This window comes from Marmota flaviventris, chromosome 12 (assembly GCF_047511675.1).
Source record: "Marmota flaviventris isolate mMarFla1 chromosome 12, mMarFla1.hap1, whole genome shotgun sequence".
Lineage (NCBI taxonomy): Eukaryota > Metazoa > Chordata > Mammalia > Rodentia > Sciuridae > Marmota > Marmota flaviventris.
This window is the reverse complement of record NC_092509.1, coordinates 80893050-80912561: the sequence shown is the minus strand read 5'-3', so window position 1 is coordinate 80912561 and position 19512 is coordinate 80893050. Positions and strand designations below refer to the sequence as shown.

Sequence of the window (19512 nt, the reverse complement as noted above, 5' to 3'; positions counted from 1 at the left end):
TCTAAATGGAAGCATAGAACCCTGGAAAAACAATCTCTCAACAGGTCTAGATAGGAGGCATAATCATTTTTCCAAAGGGAAGCAGCCATTTCCAAAGCGATCATAAACACATGCAATTTCCATGTCTTCTGGTTTGGAATTGTCTTTTTAAGATCACCTGGATTCCATAGTACCAAAAATAAATAAATAAATAATAAAAGAAAAAAAAAAAAATAAGATCACCTGGACAGTGGGTGTAAGTACTAGGTTGTCACTTAAACATCAACTCTAAGGGGCTGTGGCTGTAGCTCAGTAGTAGAGCCCTTGCCTAGCATGCGTGAGACACGGGGCTCGATCCTGAGCACCACATAAAAATAAACAAATGAAATAAAGGCATTCTATCCATTTGCATCTACAAAAAAAATCAACTATAAGCAGAAAGTTCCCACAGCTGAAGTGAACGGCACTGTGCTCTTGTGCTGACCGCCCAGGCAAGTGAGGAGGACCCAAAGAACAGTGGGAATGGAAAGCAATATTCCATAATCTTAATGGAATTTAGGAGTCCCAGACATACATATGGACAAAGTTTCATTCTCTTTCAAAGTATATGTTGGGGATAGGAAAGGTAGCAGAATACAACAGTCAACTAAAAATGTGAGTGTGTAACTGATGTGATTCTGCAATTTGTATTTGGGGTAAAAATGGGAGTTCATAACCCAATTGAGTCAAATGTATGAAAGATGATATATCATGAGCTTTGTAATGTTTTGAACAACCAATAAAAAAAAATAAAAATAAAATAAAAGCAAATAGCCCAAGGGGGGGGGGAAGTATATGTTGGGAAAAGAAAAATACTTAGGGTTTTTAAATAACAAATACCTTTGTTTGCCTTTGGGAGCATACTAGCTACCAGTTAGTTCATATAAATCAAAAATGGTGGAAAACAAAATGCAGGTCCTCATAGTGGGGGGTGGGGGGGCTGGCAAGGAGCCAGAGGGTCTCTGGCATCTCAGCATTCATCTGGGCAACATACCCAGGAATTTCCAAGGCAGGTCCTAAGTCTTGGTTCTGAACCATGCGAAAGTTTAATTCCCAACCCCAAAACCTATGCAGTGAATATATTCAGGTCTCTATATTAAAGTAATTAGTTTATTACTTTCTGAGAGTCATGATCTACACAAAGAATTTTTGCATTCTATTATTATCCAACTCCAAATCCCAGTTCTTATCCTCTTGAGAGAGAACATATTTAGATAGAATATACAAATTTATGACTTGATAATTTTTGTGTTCATATAAAAAACTTGAAAAACTATAAAAAATATTTTTGGAAATATCACAGCGACATTAAACAAACATCTAACAAACTAAAACTTTGAGGACCAGATCAACCTCCCCAAAGTAGCATTTTGAAATATTGATGAATCTTAATAAGTGTTTTGATTTCTGTAGGGTTGTCTTGTCTTGAGGGGAAGGGAGAAATATTTCAATGATAAACTTGTAAAATATCCCATTTTCTTTCATAGCTTTTCCAACTTCTTTTTTAAACATCTCCTTCGGTGTTTTTATATAACCAAAAATTATGTGAGGCTTTTAAAGCTCCCTTTGACAGTCCAGCAATAGAAAGAACTGCCATTCAGCTATAGGCACATTGAGTGTTTGATGTTCCAAAAGGTTTTCTCTACAAGGATTGTGAAAAGATTAGTTAGCACATGCTGTTTACATCAGAGGATGCCGAGAAACTAGCAACAGGCTGCCTGTACTTCTATACCCCTGCCTGGGAGGAAGACCCTCCTTGTCCCAGCTAATCACGGTGGTGATAAAATCCCCAAGATTAGTTCTTTTATTTTCCAATGTTCCTAACAATTAAAACTGTAAACATAGTTTATATATTGCTACTCTTAATTATACTCTTGTTTTCGTTCATTTCTTTTGCTACAACCTAGGTTGGTGTTTTGCATGTAATTACATGCAGAAGTACTTTATTAAAAACCTACTTGAGTTGTGGTTGTCCTAAGTATAATTGGAGGTCCAAGTTGAATGAATATTTTCTGGATGATTACATAATCTCTCTGAATTTAACTACTACTTCCCTCTATGTAGCATTAATGCTTTTATTAAAAGTACTGTTTTCATATTATACATTAAAAAGTATTATTTTCACATACTTTTTCTTGCATAGTTAAAAAAAAAAAAATCCTGGGGCTGGGGACATAGCTCAGAGGTAGAGCACTTACTCAGCATGCATGAGACCCTGGGTTCTACCTTCCAGGGCACTTTGAACCTTAACACCAAATAATCTGGTGCTTCTCCTGAGCCACCCAGGTTATGTTTGCTCTAACGCATCAGTCAAAGGGTGCAGACTCTGGCAGGAAAACCCAGAGCAGGATATTATGTACAGTAGGGGCTTTCCAACCCAGCTGTTCCAAGCCCTGTAGGGTCAAATTGATGGGGAAATCCAGAATGACAGCAAATTTGCCATCAATTCATGGCTCCCTGCCATGAGAGAGGTTGCTGGTCCAACACACAGGCCATGGGTGTTTAATTGGTCTTAAAAATAAGTATAGTGAAAGAATGCATTTTAAGCAGAAATTGAGAATAAATTAAGAAAGAGGCAATAGTGGATAAGCAAATAAATAGAAAGAGACAAAGATAAAGAAGAAAAAAGGAAAGAAAGGTAGTTCTGTGATCATAATTTTTTTATTCCTAGTCTTGTAAGATTTAAATTTTTATCCTAATTTAAAAAATAAAAGAAGTTCATATGTTAAAAAAACTTCTGAATTGCACCGACAAAAATGCTAATCTGTGATATGGTTGAATTCTTAAATTGGTTTATATTTATGCAAATTTTTAAGAAAAAATAATTTCCAATATTTTAATCTGTCTCACAAATACACTTTTTGCATTTGCTGCTTTCTTTCCAGAGGTATCTTTCCAACCACAGGGCTTCCCTGTCTGTTCACGCTTCCTAACAGCCCCTCAGCCCATGTTCCTTCAGATTCTTTTCAGCAGACCTGACCTGTGCATGTGTAAGCACCATCAAGCATACTTATGTGGGAGTGTTCCATGACCAGCCTCACAGCCGGTGTTATTTCCTGTGCTGGATTTCCCACTTGCTGGGAGCTGTGCTCACACTTGGCATATTTGGGAAAGGGACAGGCCTGCTCCACACTTTCTTCACTGTCCCAAGCCAGCAACAGGCAAAGTCTTGCAGCCTGAGAGGGTGTCGACCACTTGAAGGTAGATAAGCTGATGGTCAAGGGCATTCTGGAAATTTCCACAAAACATTTACAAAGGGTTTCATCAGTGACAATGAGGAACATGTGGTCAAAAAGCAGCTCGGTTCATGCTCTGATGCCCAGCTTACATTGACTGTCATCTTACACACATGTCCCCTCTCCTGGCATTTGCGTTAATGTCTAGAAGCTCTTTCAGAAACTGAAAAAGATCTTTCATTTTGCTGTCCTATTGATGCTTCTGCACCCTTCCAAGGGCCCCTTCCCCTCTTGGTCGACTGTGCTTCAGGAACAACTCTGAGACCAGGATTCAATAGAACTTCAGGAGGTTAGACGGAGGTGCACCTTGTGAATTATTTCCCTCACCTCCAGTCCCACCACTTTGTCTCCTGTTAACAAAGTACAGATTGTAGATTAGGTCCAGAGAGTAGGACTTAGAATCAGGTGGACCTGGGTTCTAATCGCAGTTCTGTTTCCAACCATTGTCAGTCAATGCAGGAATAAAAATAATGTCAATATATAACATTAATGTCAAGCATTGAAGAAGATAGGCACTAAAAGGCACTGAAATGTTTGTGGCTGGCATTAGTATTAGTTAACAAACCATTAATAATAAACAAACCTTTATACAGTGGCTAAACTGAATGTGCTTAGACAGCTGTTACTGGGTAATAAATACTTCCATATTTCAAAATGACTTTTTTTTTCCACCATGACTTTTCAGTCAGTGAAGTAAGAACTGTTCTTGATCAGAACTGTTCTTGATTATGTGATCAGGAATTTGTTGGCTCTGAAATAGAGTGGAGAAGATAAAACAGTTTCTCCATTTACTTCATCCTATCTAAGATTTAGGCATTTCTCTTAAACATTTTACTGTTAGAATGACATTTTCTTAAGAGTTTAAAATAAAACACAAAAGCCATGTATGTTTTCACTTATTAATTATTACCATAGACTTGGAGGAAGACAACCAAACATCTCAAGAGTCATCCCCGCCCCCCGCCCACAATACCTTTATTTTATTTACTTATTTTTCATGTGGTGCTGAGGATCAAACCCAGTTCCTCACAAGTGCTAGACAAACACTCTACCACTGAGCTACAACCCCAGCCCCCATTCACTCATTTTTTAAAAAATTCTAATTAGTTATACATGGCAGTAGAATGCATGAATTTTGACATCATATGTAAATGGAGTATAAGCCGTGTTTAATTCCTTGAAGAAGCGTTGATTTTAAAATCTGGAAAATGGAAGCTTCTTTGTTTCTTCACAGCCAAAGAATAATCACACTCAGGTTTGTTCTTGGAAGACCCTCACAGAAAAGTGATGCATTTCTCTGTGTTGGAACTTAAAAACCTATCCTCAGTTTTCTCTGTTACTAGAGATTGCAGGGCATTCCTGAATCCACACCTAATCCAAAACTCAAAATGTAAACAGTTATTTAAATCCTTTGCTTCACAAAATGGGAGCTCTACCCACCTCAAAATTGCAATGTGGAGAGCTCTGTGTGATTCTGGCTGCCCTTGATTTTGACATTGGGGTATTTGATGAATGGGCTCATGGGAAGAGGATTTGGTGATTTGTTTTTGTCCTGAATACTTAAGTTTGAATCCCCAGGAGACAGTAGTGGTTCTACCATGGCACCCTGAACTGAGATAACATCCATGGACCTGTCCTCTCCCTCAGCAAAGCCCAGTGAAGGTGCCCAAGCAGCTGACTATTGATACTGTTCCTGGTGTCTTGAAAGAGCTCTTCTCTGTGGAAGCTGGCTCAGGAAAATCCATACATGAGCTGTCCATTAGACAAGCACTGGATAGACTATTGTTGGGCAGAGTAATTAATTAAGTCAACACTGCAATAAGATGAAATAGCAAAGTATTTTAGGCGCCAGGCACCATCCTACCTTGTGATAATTACTGTTAAGACACAGTTTAACCACAAGAATACTAGGTGTAGAGCAGTTCCTAATTCATGGTCTCGTAGCTAGTGGAGTATTCACAGATTTAAAGTCACTCTTACTCATTTTTCAGAGCTGTGGAAGTGCAAGTATTAACAATTTTCCTAAATACTCAAGAGCTGGTTATAATAAAACTGTAAGGACATCAACGTCTTCCCACACTTATATCAATGATATGTATGTGAATGTCTGATCATCATATTTTGTTGGTTTCCTTCTCATACAAGTCTTAATATAGCATTTACAAAACCCTATGATTGGATGCACGATATTTTATCACTGTCTTAGCAAAATCTGCAATTACACACGTGTGTACACACACACACACACACAAAGTTTCCTTTGCAAAATACAAGCTGCTGAAGTTCTCAGACTAATCTTTGATATTATTTTTCTCTGCCACATGGTTACATAAATATAAAATAGGTTGGTAATATAGATTTTCTGACTTTTATATACAAATACAAATCCATGAGCGGTTGAATGAATTATTAATCTTAAGTTACGTCCAAAAACTAGGTATTTGGCTTTAACGGTCTTGTTAGTTAACCAGTTTCCCACTCCAAAGACCTTCTCTTTTCTTCTTTTAGGCCAAATAATTCAGAATAAGTATTGGTTTGCTGAATGATGCTTTTTTTCTTCTTCTCCACTTCAACATCTGATCTTACAGAGCAGAATATTAATAAACTAAGAGAAATGATATAATAGCAACTTGAGAGTATTTCTAGTTCTTATAGAACAGCTTTATTTTAAATCTTCAAACTAATAAAACCTTGGATATTTAGAATTGATATGTATATAATCAAGTTCTCCTATGGGCATAAATTTGCCAGAATTTTACTGATAGTCATATATTACTTTTGAGAACAAATGGAAACAGAACATATGGAAATACAACAAACCTCACTAATTGAGAACATTTCAACTTGGCAGCAGAGAGCTGAACGTACTGGTACCTAAGGAAATGCAATTCTCTCTCTAAAGTAATGCAGTGAGCACAGTGGGTTATGTAAATGGAGTCATGTAAATTGGTGGAGATGATACACATAAAAAGGGGTTGGAAGCACTGATATAGCATTAAAATATGGAGTTCTTCCAATGCTGTCATTTATTCATTGTGCACCTCTCTCTGGAAGGGTCATACCAGACCCACCAGAAGTGTTAGAGAATGTGAGATAAAATAGATGAACAGTTTTGATAAGAACTCACAGAAATCACAATTCACAGCAAGCCTGCATTTCATAACATACCCTCACAAAGGCCTTTAACAATTAGAAATTGGAAATTAAAATAAGTTACACATTAATAATTCTCTTAATTCCCTGAATTTCTGGTTCAGCTGCTGGTTTTGAATCAAATTTATTTCTCGTGCCTTAGGTACTCAGAATCTGAAACAGAAACTTAAACTTCCTATCAAAATTAAAACCCAAATTACACTGTCTAATTAGTGTTATTCAAACGGCTGGGACTTTGAATCCGTGAACTATAGTTGCAGTGTTTTCCATATTGTATATTTTATATTCTAAATTTCCTATCCTATTATATCTTTTTATTTATTTATTTATTTGATTATAAGGTAATTCATTCTTTTATCATGATTCGCATTTATTCTATCAATATTATATTCATACTTTGGTTTCCATTTTTCTGTTGAAATGAATGAGGTGAGAACTGAGAGCAGGGAGGCAGTGGATACCCTTCCACAGGAGGAATGAAGCCCACCATTGCAAACACGTCCTCCCAGGTCCACATCACCCAGGGATGTGGGGTCCAGATGGGAGTATGGGAAACAGTGGAGACCCCATGCATGTCTCTCTAGCTCCAGATAATCTTACCATTTCTGGACTAAATTTGAAAAAAAAAAAATTATGAAGTTTCTTGCCTTCATTTTATGCAGGTTCTCACAGCTCCTGGGATAGAGGCAGGAGTGATACAAATTATACAAATATGCTGATTATTTTGTAAAGATTCTTGAATACTTTTATTCAGCTTTTCTATTTTGAAAAGATATTATTAAAATTGTACTCTGCTTTCTTTAGTCTCATGCAAGTTTTCTTCTCTAGGTAGCATGTTCCTCCCTTCTCATCCCTGTCCATTTTCTGTGCGAGCGGGTATCCCTTGCTGCCCTCCAAAACCCAAAGGATAGGTTTTACAGCAGGCTCTAACCAGCCTTCGGTGGGGAACAAAGCCTAGTAACAGAAGCTGCTCCTGGCAATCCAAACTGCACCATGGCCCATGGACTAGCCTGAGTTTAAAAGGAAAGGATTTCTGTAAAGTGCTGAATTATGAAGGAGTATTGATTGTGTTTGTAGAAATATCTAGAAGATTTCATCTTTTGTCTTCTAGACTCACTGTAATGTGGAGAAGCGTTTCAAGTCTTATTTACTCGGAATGTGGTACCTTATCTACTAAATGCACATTCTATTCTCAAATGTGACCTGTTTTCTCCCTCCCTTAGAAATAATCTTGGAAAGTCAGTGGTGCCAAAGCTGAGAAAGTTGAGCTGCACCGGGCTCTTAGCCACACGCACACAAAATAATATTTTAATTGGCTAAGCTAATATTTGATCCAAGTTCATAAAAGTTTGAAATCAAATAATTAAATGCAAATACGGTCTTCATCCCAAAGACCATAAGAATGCCTTTAAGCTAATATTTTTTAACAAGAACTGTTCGACAGTGTTCTCTTGTAAATTTTATCATACCTGAGGCACTTTTCCTCATTCGATTAGCTGGAAAGCTGAATTTATCCCGAGGCAAACCAGACATCTAGTACCGGCTAAATTCAACAACGGGAGCTTAAATTTGGCTTAATATATCCCCACTTGGATCTGCCTGTTTAATTCTCTTTCATATGATAACGTTGGTTTATTCATAGTCTTGCCTTGCCACCTGAACAAACTGAACCTCATATCTTATTCTAAGAAAATAAGAAAACTTTGCAAAACCCACAAAAGTTCCTGAGTGGAAATCAAATGCAAACTTATGGCTCAAAAACGGTTCGGGAGGTGATTAGAAGAATGGGGGGAAGAGCTTTTCTCTGAGGGAGGTTTGCTTTTTATGAATGTGCATGTTTCCTACTCATGTGGGGACAGATGGTCTTTAGAAAAGGATAAGGACTATGACTCCCAAGACCAGCCTTGGCAGCTGCAGTTTTAAGGTTCATGTTTGAAATGTAGTACGCTACCTATTTCATCACACTTTGTATGGATTTGGCCTTATTATTAAGCATATTTTATGCACAACTTTATTTGATGCTTAGAGACAACCAGGAAAATGTTGGATTTTATACCCCTTTAAATTCTGTTTCCTGGCTCAAAACATTCAGTCGATTCCCAGCCAGAGCCCTTATTATTTTCTCATTCTTCATGCATCCTAATATTTTCACTATCATCTGGTACAACATATGATCTTTTTCCTGGCCTCAGATCCCCTTTAGCATAGCCTTTTGTCCTCATTTTTATCCCTAAGAATTCTGGAAAGCAAACTACAAATTGTACATACACATTTAGATGGAAGTGCTCTCTGTCCATCCACGCGATGGTCCCTGAGCACCACACACACCTCCAATATAGGTTTCCTGGAAAATATTTCGATTACTGCTTTACAGCATCACATAAGTATAATGCTTTTCCTATATTTGTGAATATAGGAAATAATTTTGAGTCTAAATGACCTTTTTTTTCCAGAGATAAATTGTATTTGAAGTTGATTTTGAAATCTTCGAAAATAGCTAATCGTTGGAGGACTGGCACACAGAAAGTGCTTAGTATATTTTTGTCAGATTAATATGTATATGTTTTACATTCATGGGAGCTTAATGCAAATTAGCAAGTCCAATGATGTAGGCACTGGGTGTCTTGTGGTGGTGGGGGTGGGGGTGCTGTATTTGCTCTAGTGGGAAATAAGCATAAAATCATGTTCTGAGGTCTTCAGCATGGTCACTGAGGGAGGTAATGAAGGTGTGGAACGTGGTAATGGGTTCTCCACCTAGGAAAGTCCAAAGGACTCAAGGACAGAAGGCAAGCTTGGCACTGTGTACAAAGCCCCTAGCCAAAATTCCTGTTTGAATCTGTTTCTTAAGAAAGCACAGTACATAACAGAATTTGTGCTTTTTGCTTGCAGTTATAAATCAATTTCACACAAAACAAAAATAAAATCTGCCACAAATTTGATGTGGAAGAATCAAACGTGAGAGAGAGAGAGAGAGAGAGAGAGAGAGAGAGAGAGAGAGAGAGAGAGAGAGATGTTGGTTTCGAATATTTAATGGAGAAATTTATTAACATATTTATTGAGCATCTTCACTGTGTTTAGCACTTGCCAGGTTGTAGGAAGATAGCTGCAAAGAAGACCTTCACAACTTTTATTGTGGAAGGGATGATGGGCAATTTTTAAAATCAGACACACATATATGTCTGTCAGAAACAAGCAGTTTTATACAGGGGCAGAGGAAATACAAAATGCTGGGTTGTGGTTACCGCTGGTGGGTCAGGAATTTGTTTATGGGGGAACACACAACATCACTAGCCTGAGGGGCCGGTGATGTCCCAGTGTTTCAGTTGTCTGACAAATCTGTTATATTATGTTTATAAAGTTATATGTACATTAACTTTTTTTTCTTTTTTGGTGGTACTGGCAATTTAATCCAGGGCCAAGCACATGCTAGGCAAGCACTCTACCACTGAGCCAGAGCCCCAGTCCTAAAAATAATCAGGGAGGGGAGGGTTGGCTCTAGGGATTCAGGGGGCATTGGACCACTGAGCCACATCTCCAGCCCTGTTTTATATTTTATTTGGAGACAGGGTCTCACTGAGTTGCTTAACGCCTCCCTTTTGCTGAGGCTGGCTTTGAACTCTCGATCCTCCTGCCTCAGCCTCTAGAGCCACTGGGATTACAGGCATGCACCATTGTGCCCAGCCCTAAAAAAAATTTTAATGATCATAAAATACACGTAATATCTATCATCTTAACCATTTTCCCATTAGGTTTAAATTTTCTTTTATATGGCAATCATTTTTTTAAAATTTTCCTTTATTTTTAGGTTCTCAACATGATTAAACAGCAGGTACAGAGTTCCCTTGTGTTCCCTTCCACCACACGTGCACAGCCCTCCCCCATGATCAGTGTTCCCCACCAGAGTGATGTATTTGTTGCATTTGATGAAATTACATTTTCACCCCAAATTCTTGGTTCACATTAGGATTCACTCCTGGTTTTGTACATTCCATGGGGACAAATGTATAACAACATGGCCACTGTTACAGCATCATATGAAGCTCTGCCTGTTCAGTCCCCTCCCCACCTGATGCTTGACACCCACTGCTCCTTTTACCATCTCCGTAGTTTTGTCTTTTCCAGAATGTCATATAGTTGGAATCGTTAATATGTAGCATTTTAAAATTAGCTTCTTTTTACTTAGTGATACCCATTTAAGATTCCTGCATGTCTTTTCATGGCTCGATGGCTCATTTGATTTTGACACTGAATATTATTTTGTTGTCTGAGTGTAACAAAGTTAATCATTCACTCACTAAAAGGGCATCTTGATTCCGTGCAAGTTTTGTCAATTATAAGTAAAATTGCGATACAAGCATCTATGTGCATTTTTTGGTGGGGACCTAAATTTTTAATCTAACCATTTTTAAATCCACAATTCAGTAGTGCTAAATTCTAAGCCAATCTCCAAACTTCTTTTTTTTTAATTTAATTTTAATATTTATTTTTTAGTATTTGGCAGACACAACATCTTTGTCTGTATGTGGTGCTGAGGATCGAACCCGGGCTGCACGCATGCCAGGCGAGCGCGCTACCACTTGAGCCACATCCCCAGCCCCTCCAAACTTCTTTTCCTTTTGCAAAACTAAAATTCTGTGTCCATTAAACAACTCCAGCCTCCAACCACTATTCTACCTTCTGGGTCAGTGAATTTGACGACTGCAGATACCTCATATAAGAAAGATCATAGTGCTTATTATTTTGTCCTTGGTTTATTTCATGTATCAAATGTCCTCAAGGTTCATCTGTGGTAGCATATGCCAGTCCCCTTCCTTTTTTAGTATCCTCCCCTGTGTGTACATATGGGGGGGGCAGGTTTTGTTTCTCCATTCACCCATTTATTGATACTTGGATTGCTTCTACCTTTAGGCTCTCGGCAATTATCTATTTCTTTTATACTTTATATGTATTTTAAAAGAAAATTTGTAAAAATAAGGCAAGGTGAGGGAGAAGACAGTGATAGGACAATAGAGCTTCTTCGAAAAGAGTGATCATCTCCTTGAGTAGATGAGTGTAGTCAATGAAGTGAGGAAGTGAGTCTTACACAACAGGGAAAGAACCATCCAAAAAGAGAGAGTAGAAAGGTCCCAAGGACAAACAAACTTGGTATATTAAAGTAGCACCAAGAAATACCAAGAGGTGCATCTAGACAGGAGTGGGTGAGGCAAGGAGATGTGGTGTAAGAGTCAGACTGTGATAAGGGGGATTAATTTTTATTAATGCATGAAATATTGCTTTGTTCCAAATATCAAATTGATGTCATTTATACTCAATTCTGTATTCTGTGTCCTAACAGAAGAGATGCCAGACATCTCCAGGCACACAGGAGCTGCTTAGGAACTTTTGCAAGCTTTGAATTTATACCTGCCAAAGCTACATTGTTTCCTGTAAGAGGGGGCGACTTTCATGTAAATGAGTTCTCAAATCCTTATGGAGATTAAAGTACCATCCAGACAATTGAATGAAAAAGCAAGTGATGGGCTGTTGGGTAAATGTGGAGTAATACATGTACTAGTTTGCTAAGAATTCAGTGTCTTCTTGTCAAAAATCCCATTCAAAATTGCACAGAATAGTAGAGCTATGGTGACAATAGAGATCTTCAAGTCCAGCCCTTGGTATTCACAGATGCAAAAACATTAAACTCAAAGTAGTGACAGGCCCATGATCTCACAATTTTATAGAGATAGAACTAAGACTGGAAATGAAGACATATTACTGAAGAAGACATATTCCTTCTCTTTAGGAACTCTGCTGCCCTTTGGGAACTATGTATTTTGCAGGCATCTCTCTGCAGGTGACATTCTTTACACAGTAATATTTTCTGAGCCCTGCTTTTCCTGGGCACTATGGTAGGCACTGGATTAGTGACATTTTATGCAAAATGCCATGTACATCTTGTGGAAAGTGGGCTTCAAAATTAATAAACAGAATGGAAAATGCTTAACTGAAACCTAAGACTAAATCATACTTTCTTGAATATTGTTTTTGATCAAGAAAGGGATAAACTTGCAGGTATTCACTCTTCTTTGCATTAACTTTGGAAAACTGCATAATCAGAGATTTTGCTTTGTCCGTGAAATGTCACATTGGGGAAAAGGACCAGATTGCTGTTGAGGAACTTCCCCTTTCAGTCATGTACTAGGCCAAAAAAAAAAAACTCCTCCAATTCCTAGCTGAGATTATAAGAAAAATAATGCCTTGTGAGGATACTGTACCTGTATATTTTTTTAAGTTCACTATTAGTTAAAGTGTCTTTGGCTTTAAGAAATGAGTTATTTCATTTATTTTGCTAATAGAAAAATAGAGGAGTTTAGTGACTTGCCCAACTTGTCCCTCAGACTAGATTAGACCTCTTTTCTGTGAATTTCTTTGAACACTGGTACTAGACCACAAAATCAAGTTGATTTAAAACTTCTTTGATTAATGAGATCTGTTTTTCTAACTTGTACTGAAATAAGGCAAAGGTGGAGAAACTTATTTCTTAGCCTTGGTATCTGTATGGTCCAAATGTAAAAGGCTGGGGTGAATCTTGCCCAGAGGATCCTCCACAGAGACATCCTTTGACACTACACTGTGTTCAGTCTCAGTTGTGACTATTGTTTATAATGGTCTCTGACATTTAAGATGTCAAAATTCCTGACAGGCGTGGTGGTGCATGCCTGTGATCTCAGCTACTAAGTCTAAGGCAGAAAGATCACAAGTTCAAGGCCAGCCTGGGCAATGTAGCAAGTCCTCTTCTCAAAATTTAAATAATAAATAAATAAATAAAGGGGCTGGGATTGTGGCTCAGAGGTAGAGCCCTAGCACGGGCGGGGCTGGGTTGGATCCTCAGCACCACATCAAAATGAAGGCATTGTGTTGTGTCCATCCACACCTAAAAAATAAATAGATGAATGAATGAATGAATAAAAAGAGCTGAGGGTGTAGCTCAGTGGCGAAGCACCCTGGATTCATTAAGCAGGGCCAGGAGAGGGGAGATGATAAAGTTCCTTCAAAATCATCAAGATAAGGTATGTTACATCCCAGTGTGCCAATACTATATTGTTTCAAATTCTCTGAGGATGATTCATTCATAATATAATAAGACTTTTTTTTTTTTTTTAAGAAAAACTGAAGTATTTGATTATTCAGCATCAGCAAATCTCCACCCCTAGTACATAACTGAAACTTGCAGGCTGTGATACAGGAAGAAAAAGCTGTAGGAATTGAAAGTGATGCCCCTGTAGGCTTCCCATCCCACCATGTGAGGGCTCTAGGGTGACACAGGCCCATTCATACAACACAGTCTTAGTTTCTCTTCTGGACTATAGGAATATTAATACTTTCTCCATAAGCCTCTTAACTAGATTCAATGAGAAAACATGTTAAAAAAAAAAATACCTGGCATACCTGCAATACCTTTTCAAGATTGGGTCTTTTACACATTAGCTGCTACAGGCCCCCACCCCTAAGCCTGTTCTTTTCTACATACTCTCACTGATTCCTGGGGTTCTACCTGTTCTCTGAGAACTCCCAAATCAAGACCATAAGCTCAGGCTTCTCTGCTGAGGTCTAGACTTTTTTTTTTTTTTTTTTTACTTCTGGCCATTTTACAAACATCTCGTTCCTAACTACTCCAATCTCTTTATCCTGGTACCTTAAGGTTGGCTACCACCACACTTCATTAATAGATGCCAAGAAGCCATGCTGGGTGGCTGTCTCTGTATTAATCCAAAGTCAACAAGCCTGGATGCTTTTCAGGTCCTTCCCCACCCCCATGGCCATGTTTCACATCTGTCTTCCTGCAGTGGCCTCCGTTCTCATCTCCTTCATGAGCCTGCTGCCTCCTCACCCTCCTGCACACACCCGTCCCTTTCCCCCACTTTCAGTGGAGTTTTCTTTATTCATCAGAAAACTGACCATTTCCTTCTTTCCTAAAACCCGTCAGTGCTTCTGTATTGCTTTATAGTAAAAGCCAGATGTTCTGACATGTAATGCCTTTCACAGTCTGAAACCCTATGGTTCCTCCATATCTGAACCATGAAGTGTCAGCTGCATGACAGTGTTCCAAGGACCTCCCCTTCTGTCCTGCTCTGAGGTTTTGTATAAGGGACATTGTCTGCCAGGTCAGGACTTTTCTTTCCACATGTTGCTTAGCTCACTCCTACTCATCTTTCAGAATTCCTCCGATGTCCCCTCCCCTCTCCCCCCAGGAACTCTTCTTGTCCCTTGAGCCTTGTGTTAGGTGCTTATCCTGTGTGGCCCCCAAGGCTTCACTGCTTATCTGCATTCACACTGAATGAACTACTGTGCGCAGAGATTGTTTTTTACTTCAGTATCCCAGCATCTGACTCAAGGCTGCCAAATGAATGAATGAATGAATGAATATGAGTGAATGAATTTGTACATTGTATATATATGAAGGTATAAAATAACAAAGCATGCAGTTTTTAAGAGCTTTTTATTTCTATGTGCATAAAAAGTACCTATGCCTTATGTACATATTTTTTCACACCGTTTTCTTGTTCCTAATTTGCGTAATGAGGGCAGTGAATTGTATGTTCTAGTTGGTCAAAATAGTTAGTTCTTGAGTTAATAAACTTATATGTGGACACCTATATTATTGCAAAGGATTTATAGGCATGAATTTGAAATCTTCAAGTTTCAGGTTTTACTGGAAACCGGGCTAGAATCTCCTCTTGGACATAAACATCAAAAATACCTGGCCCTTCGTTCCCAAGCCCAGACTTTAAGTGCACTTTGTTGGTGTGAGAAAGTTTTAAGTGAACTTTGTTGGTGTATGAATGTTGCTCTCCAACCTCTCACAGTTCCTTTTGAAATTATTTATACAAAATTATTCAAATTTAGCCCTATTAACATAACTTTACAAATAGGAGCTGGGGTTGTGGCTCAGTGGTAGAACACTTGCTTAGGATGTGTGAGGCACTGGGTTCGATTCTCAGCACTACATATAAGTAAATGAATAAAATAAAGGTCCATCAATATCTAGAATTTTTTAAATAAAATATATTCCTTACAGAAAATTCAGTTCTCTTTTTCTGTATCAAAGGAAAAGACCTTCTGAGAACAAATTGTGTGACAATTTATAGAAGGTCATCCCCCCAAAAGCCTTGAGAAAAAGAAATATTCTCTAAGTGCAAAATAGTACCTCTTCCCCCACCTTTATGTCTTTTAAAAGGCTAAGTTTTTCTTATTAAGGCCCTAAACAACTTAGGGAGACCCTATCCAAAAAAAAAAAAAAAATTAAATACAAAGGGCTGAGGATGTGGCTTGGTGGTTAAGTGGGTTCAATTCCTGGTATTCCAAAAAAAAAAAAAAGTTTCTTTTCCTCCCACTTGTCAGCAAATAACAATTCATACCCCTCCCCCAAAGCTCCCTGGCTCAGCAAAGAACAACACTGTAAAAGTGTGTTGTATGTAGTGTGTTGAACGGGAAGGTTTACAGGCTCTCCCACTGCCGCAGCAACCAGGGAGGCAGAGATAAGAATCTTCATCTTCAGACAGCCCCAGTGCTATGCAGGACTGAGAAGTCGGCCCTGTAATATATTCAAGAAGACCTAAGGGTTTACTTTCCAATAAGGAGGGGGAAAAATCTGAGCACCCCACTGTGAGCTTATCCTAATGCTGCTTCATATAAAAAGTGGGTAATTAGTCCCTGAGTGAATAAAGTAGAATAGATGATAAGAGATTGATACTTAGAGGGGAAGCACAAAATGCTCTTGCCAGTCATCAAATTTTAAAGGCTATAGAGAAAGGGTTGGGGATGCGTCTGTCTGTTTACATACAATCTCTAGCTCAGAATTTGTAATGATAGTTCATTAACCAGTGTTTTTAAATTGTATTAAAATGAAGCTTATATAAATTTCAAAGGCGCACTTAGGGTGCCAGACACAGGAGATTTTGAGACGCAGCACCAAAATGCCACAGCACTGGTTGGAATTTGGGTCTGATGTCCATCCCTGTACCTCCAGCTGGGGGTCTGTTGCCAAAACCTAGAGGTGGTGCAGTGCTATTTGATCTGGGAACCAAATCCCCAATACATTTATTTTTGACAACTCCAGAACATGCATTCATGTTTTCCAGATTTTGTTTTCTCACATAATTTAACATGAATTTATCTGTGAATGTGTGGTATTGTAGAATAACACTTATAGAAGAGTTAAAACTTCCAAAATACACCAAGTAACGGTACTTAGAGATAAATCTTGATTTGGAGGAAGGACATCTCAGGGAAAATGGTTAAGATGTTAAATTTCTATTTAAATGGATTAAATTTTCCTGAAAGGACATCATTTTGCATAAAACTAATTCCATGAGCATTGTAGAAACACATTAAAGTTTCCTGAAAAATAAAAATATAAAAAAATATAAATATTTTTATATAAAAATAAATGTGAACCACCCATCCAAATTTTTAAAATCAGCTTCTAACTAGAAAAAGGAGATTGGCAGTCAAGATAAGGTAACAGGCCATTTTCACAAATGTGACTATATCATTCTTGAACAAGTGAACCAAAAATATCAACAGTAATTGGTGTATTTTCTGAAGATGCCTTGACTGATGCAGCGTCCTCACCCCAAAGAACTTAGAGTCTTTGCAGAGAGTGGACAGTTCAAAATAGACAGACCGTCTCAGGGGCAGACAGGAGAGAAATGTTCCAGCAACTTCTATGAGTAAAAGAGACTAAATCAATTGAAATTGCTCTACATCCCTTTCCCTATTCCCTTTCTTACCTTATAGCTTATATGTTAGGATCCTTACCACCTGTACAGACACAGATATAAAATAGATATTCAGCAAGTATCTTTTGGTGCAATTAGCAGATTAAGTTTTGTTATATTTAGTGATGAATTCATTAAAGAAACTTAATCAGATAATTAATTCAATCATGTGAATTCAATTCTGTTGATCTTTAGAGAAAAATTAGATATTTGAGCCAGTCACTATGGCTTCTGCCTATAATCCCAGCAATTTGGGAGGCTAGGGCAGGAGGATCGCAAGTTCAAGGACAGCCTCAGCAATTTAGCAAGACCTTGTCTCAAAATTAAAAATAAAGTCCTGGCAATGTAACTCAGTGGTGTAGCATCCCTGGGTTTCATTCTCAGTTTAAAGAAACCAAAGCTTGATAAATCTGTATATTTTTCTGCCAGAAGGAAAATTTCATGTATTTTTACAATCTTGGGGGAAAGGTGTAATTTGAACATATTCATAAAGCTAATTGAAAGACTTTAAATGATCATTCTATAAGAATGTGTGAATAAACTAGAATTGATGATCTGCCCTTTGTTTTCTGCTCATGGGGAATGGGTTCCCCACCCTTCAGGGTGACGTAATTTATCACAAAGTGTTAAACATCGTTCTCAAAGGATACATTTATCAAAAAAAGAAAGTTTCAAAAACAAATTTCTAAAAAGGCTATTATTCGTTTATCTTACACTTTACACTGTTCACATTCCTACACCCTCCCTGTTAATCTCTATGACTGTTGCTAGCTTTACTTGTGAGAGTTGTCTTTCACTATACTGTAAAATAATATTCCGTTTCAAATGTTTTGTAGTTATGTTTAAATCACTATAACACACACCCATGTAGATTATTCTGTGGTACAGAGGTACAACATATGAAGGTATTTTTGATTGTTTACGTTTTATAATTTTGAACTAAGTATACCTCTGAGTCCCTAGCCAGGTTTATAAATAGTTTAAGTAATTTTAAAGTCATTTTTAAAAATATTTCCTGTAAGGTAGGTTTAAAATGCTTTATTAACTGTGAAGTGCCACATATATAAAATATCAAGTGGATAACAACTGAGCTGCCAAGTCTGATGTGACAAGAAGATGCAGAGTTCCTGGTAGTGTGATGTGTGTCTGTTTGCACAACTTATTAATGATCAAATTTTTTTGCATCTCACTTTGAAATAGATGTGGTACTCAGTTCTCACACTCTGTATCTATTTCAGCACTGATTCCTCACTGTTTCAAATTTGGGTCAGAGAATTGGGGATAGAAAGGAGCATGTTTAGTGCACGGTTACAACCCAAACATAAACACCAAAATCGTCTTGAACACATTTCAACAGTACACGTGGCCTGGGCTTGTAGCTCAGTGGTAGAGCACTTGCCTAGCATGTGTGAAGAACTGGGTTCAATCCTCAGCACCACATAAGAATAACCATAAAGAAAAATAAAGGTATGTGTCCATCTCCATCTAAAAATAAAACAGTAAGCGTAAGGCAGACTTGATGTATATACATTCAGAACTCGCAAACTGTAGATCGTGCTCAAAATATTGGATATGCGTTACTAAGGTAACCATTAACTTGGTTTAGTGAGTTTAACCTTTTACTCATACCATTTTGTTGTTTTCTTCAAAATTCTTCTTATTTATTTTTACCCAATTAAAAAGCATCTTTTTACTTTCCATGCAGGGGTGTATGTAAACACACACACATCTGTGTATTTTTTCCCCAGCGGCTTCTATATACACATTGTAGTAAAGTTGTACAGTTAACATAAATAAACTCCAGGAGAGAAATTCCAACATTCCATTTTCCCTGGCCCATTGTCTCTGTGTATGTCTGTACGTCAGTCTGTCTTTTCTGATTCTGTGGTGTTCTCTCTTATTCAGTATTTATAAGGACCTCTAGGGCAGATGTCTTACAACAACTGGATGCTCACCAGGAGTTAGGCAGAATGAATAGCCTATGTCCGGCTTCTCCAAAGAGGGACCCCAGGACCAAAAGGAAAAACAGAAAAGGACACAATCAGACTTTAAAAACCATGTTCAGGTTAAAGGGCACCAACCAGCCTAGCTTGTATTCTGCCTAAAGGACAAGACTTTCATTTGATAACGATCATTAGTCACTGAGATATATATTTTAGAGAGTTCCCAGTAGCGACTATTCCGTTGGCAGTCAGTGGAGTGTACAGATGGTTCATTAGCATAGGCTAGACAAGTCAAAGGCTTTCAGAATCATTTAGAAAATGTCAAACAGAAACAAGAACCCTGTCACTTTTTATTAGAATTAACTACATCATACCCTGGACACAGATTTCACCTTGGGTCAG

The 19512-nt window shown here is 37.9% G+C and overlaps 1 protein-coding gene across 2 annotated transcripts in view; it reads left to right on the top strand.

Annotated features, from left to right (window-relative positions):
• The window catches only part of Nr5a2 (nuclear receptor subfamily 5 group A member 2), a 120909-nt gene that overhangs the window by 99316 nt on the left and 2081 nt on the right, over window positions 1-19512 (top strand). The gene's annotated exons all lie outside the window — the stretch shown is intronic.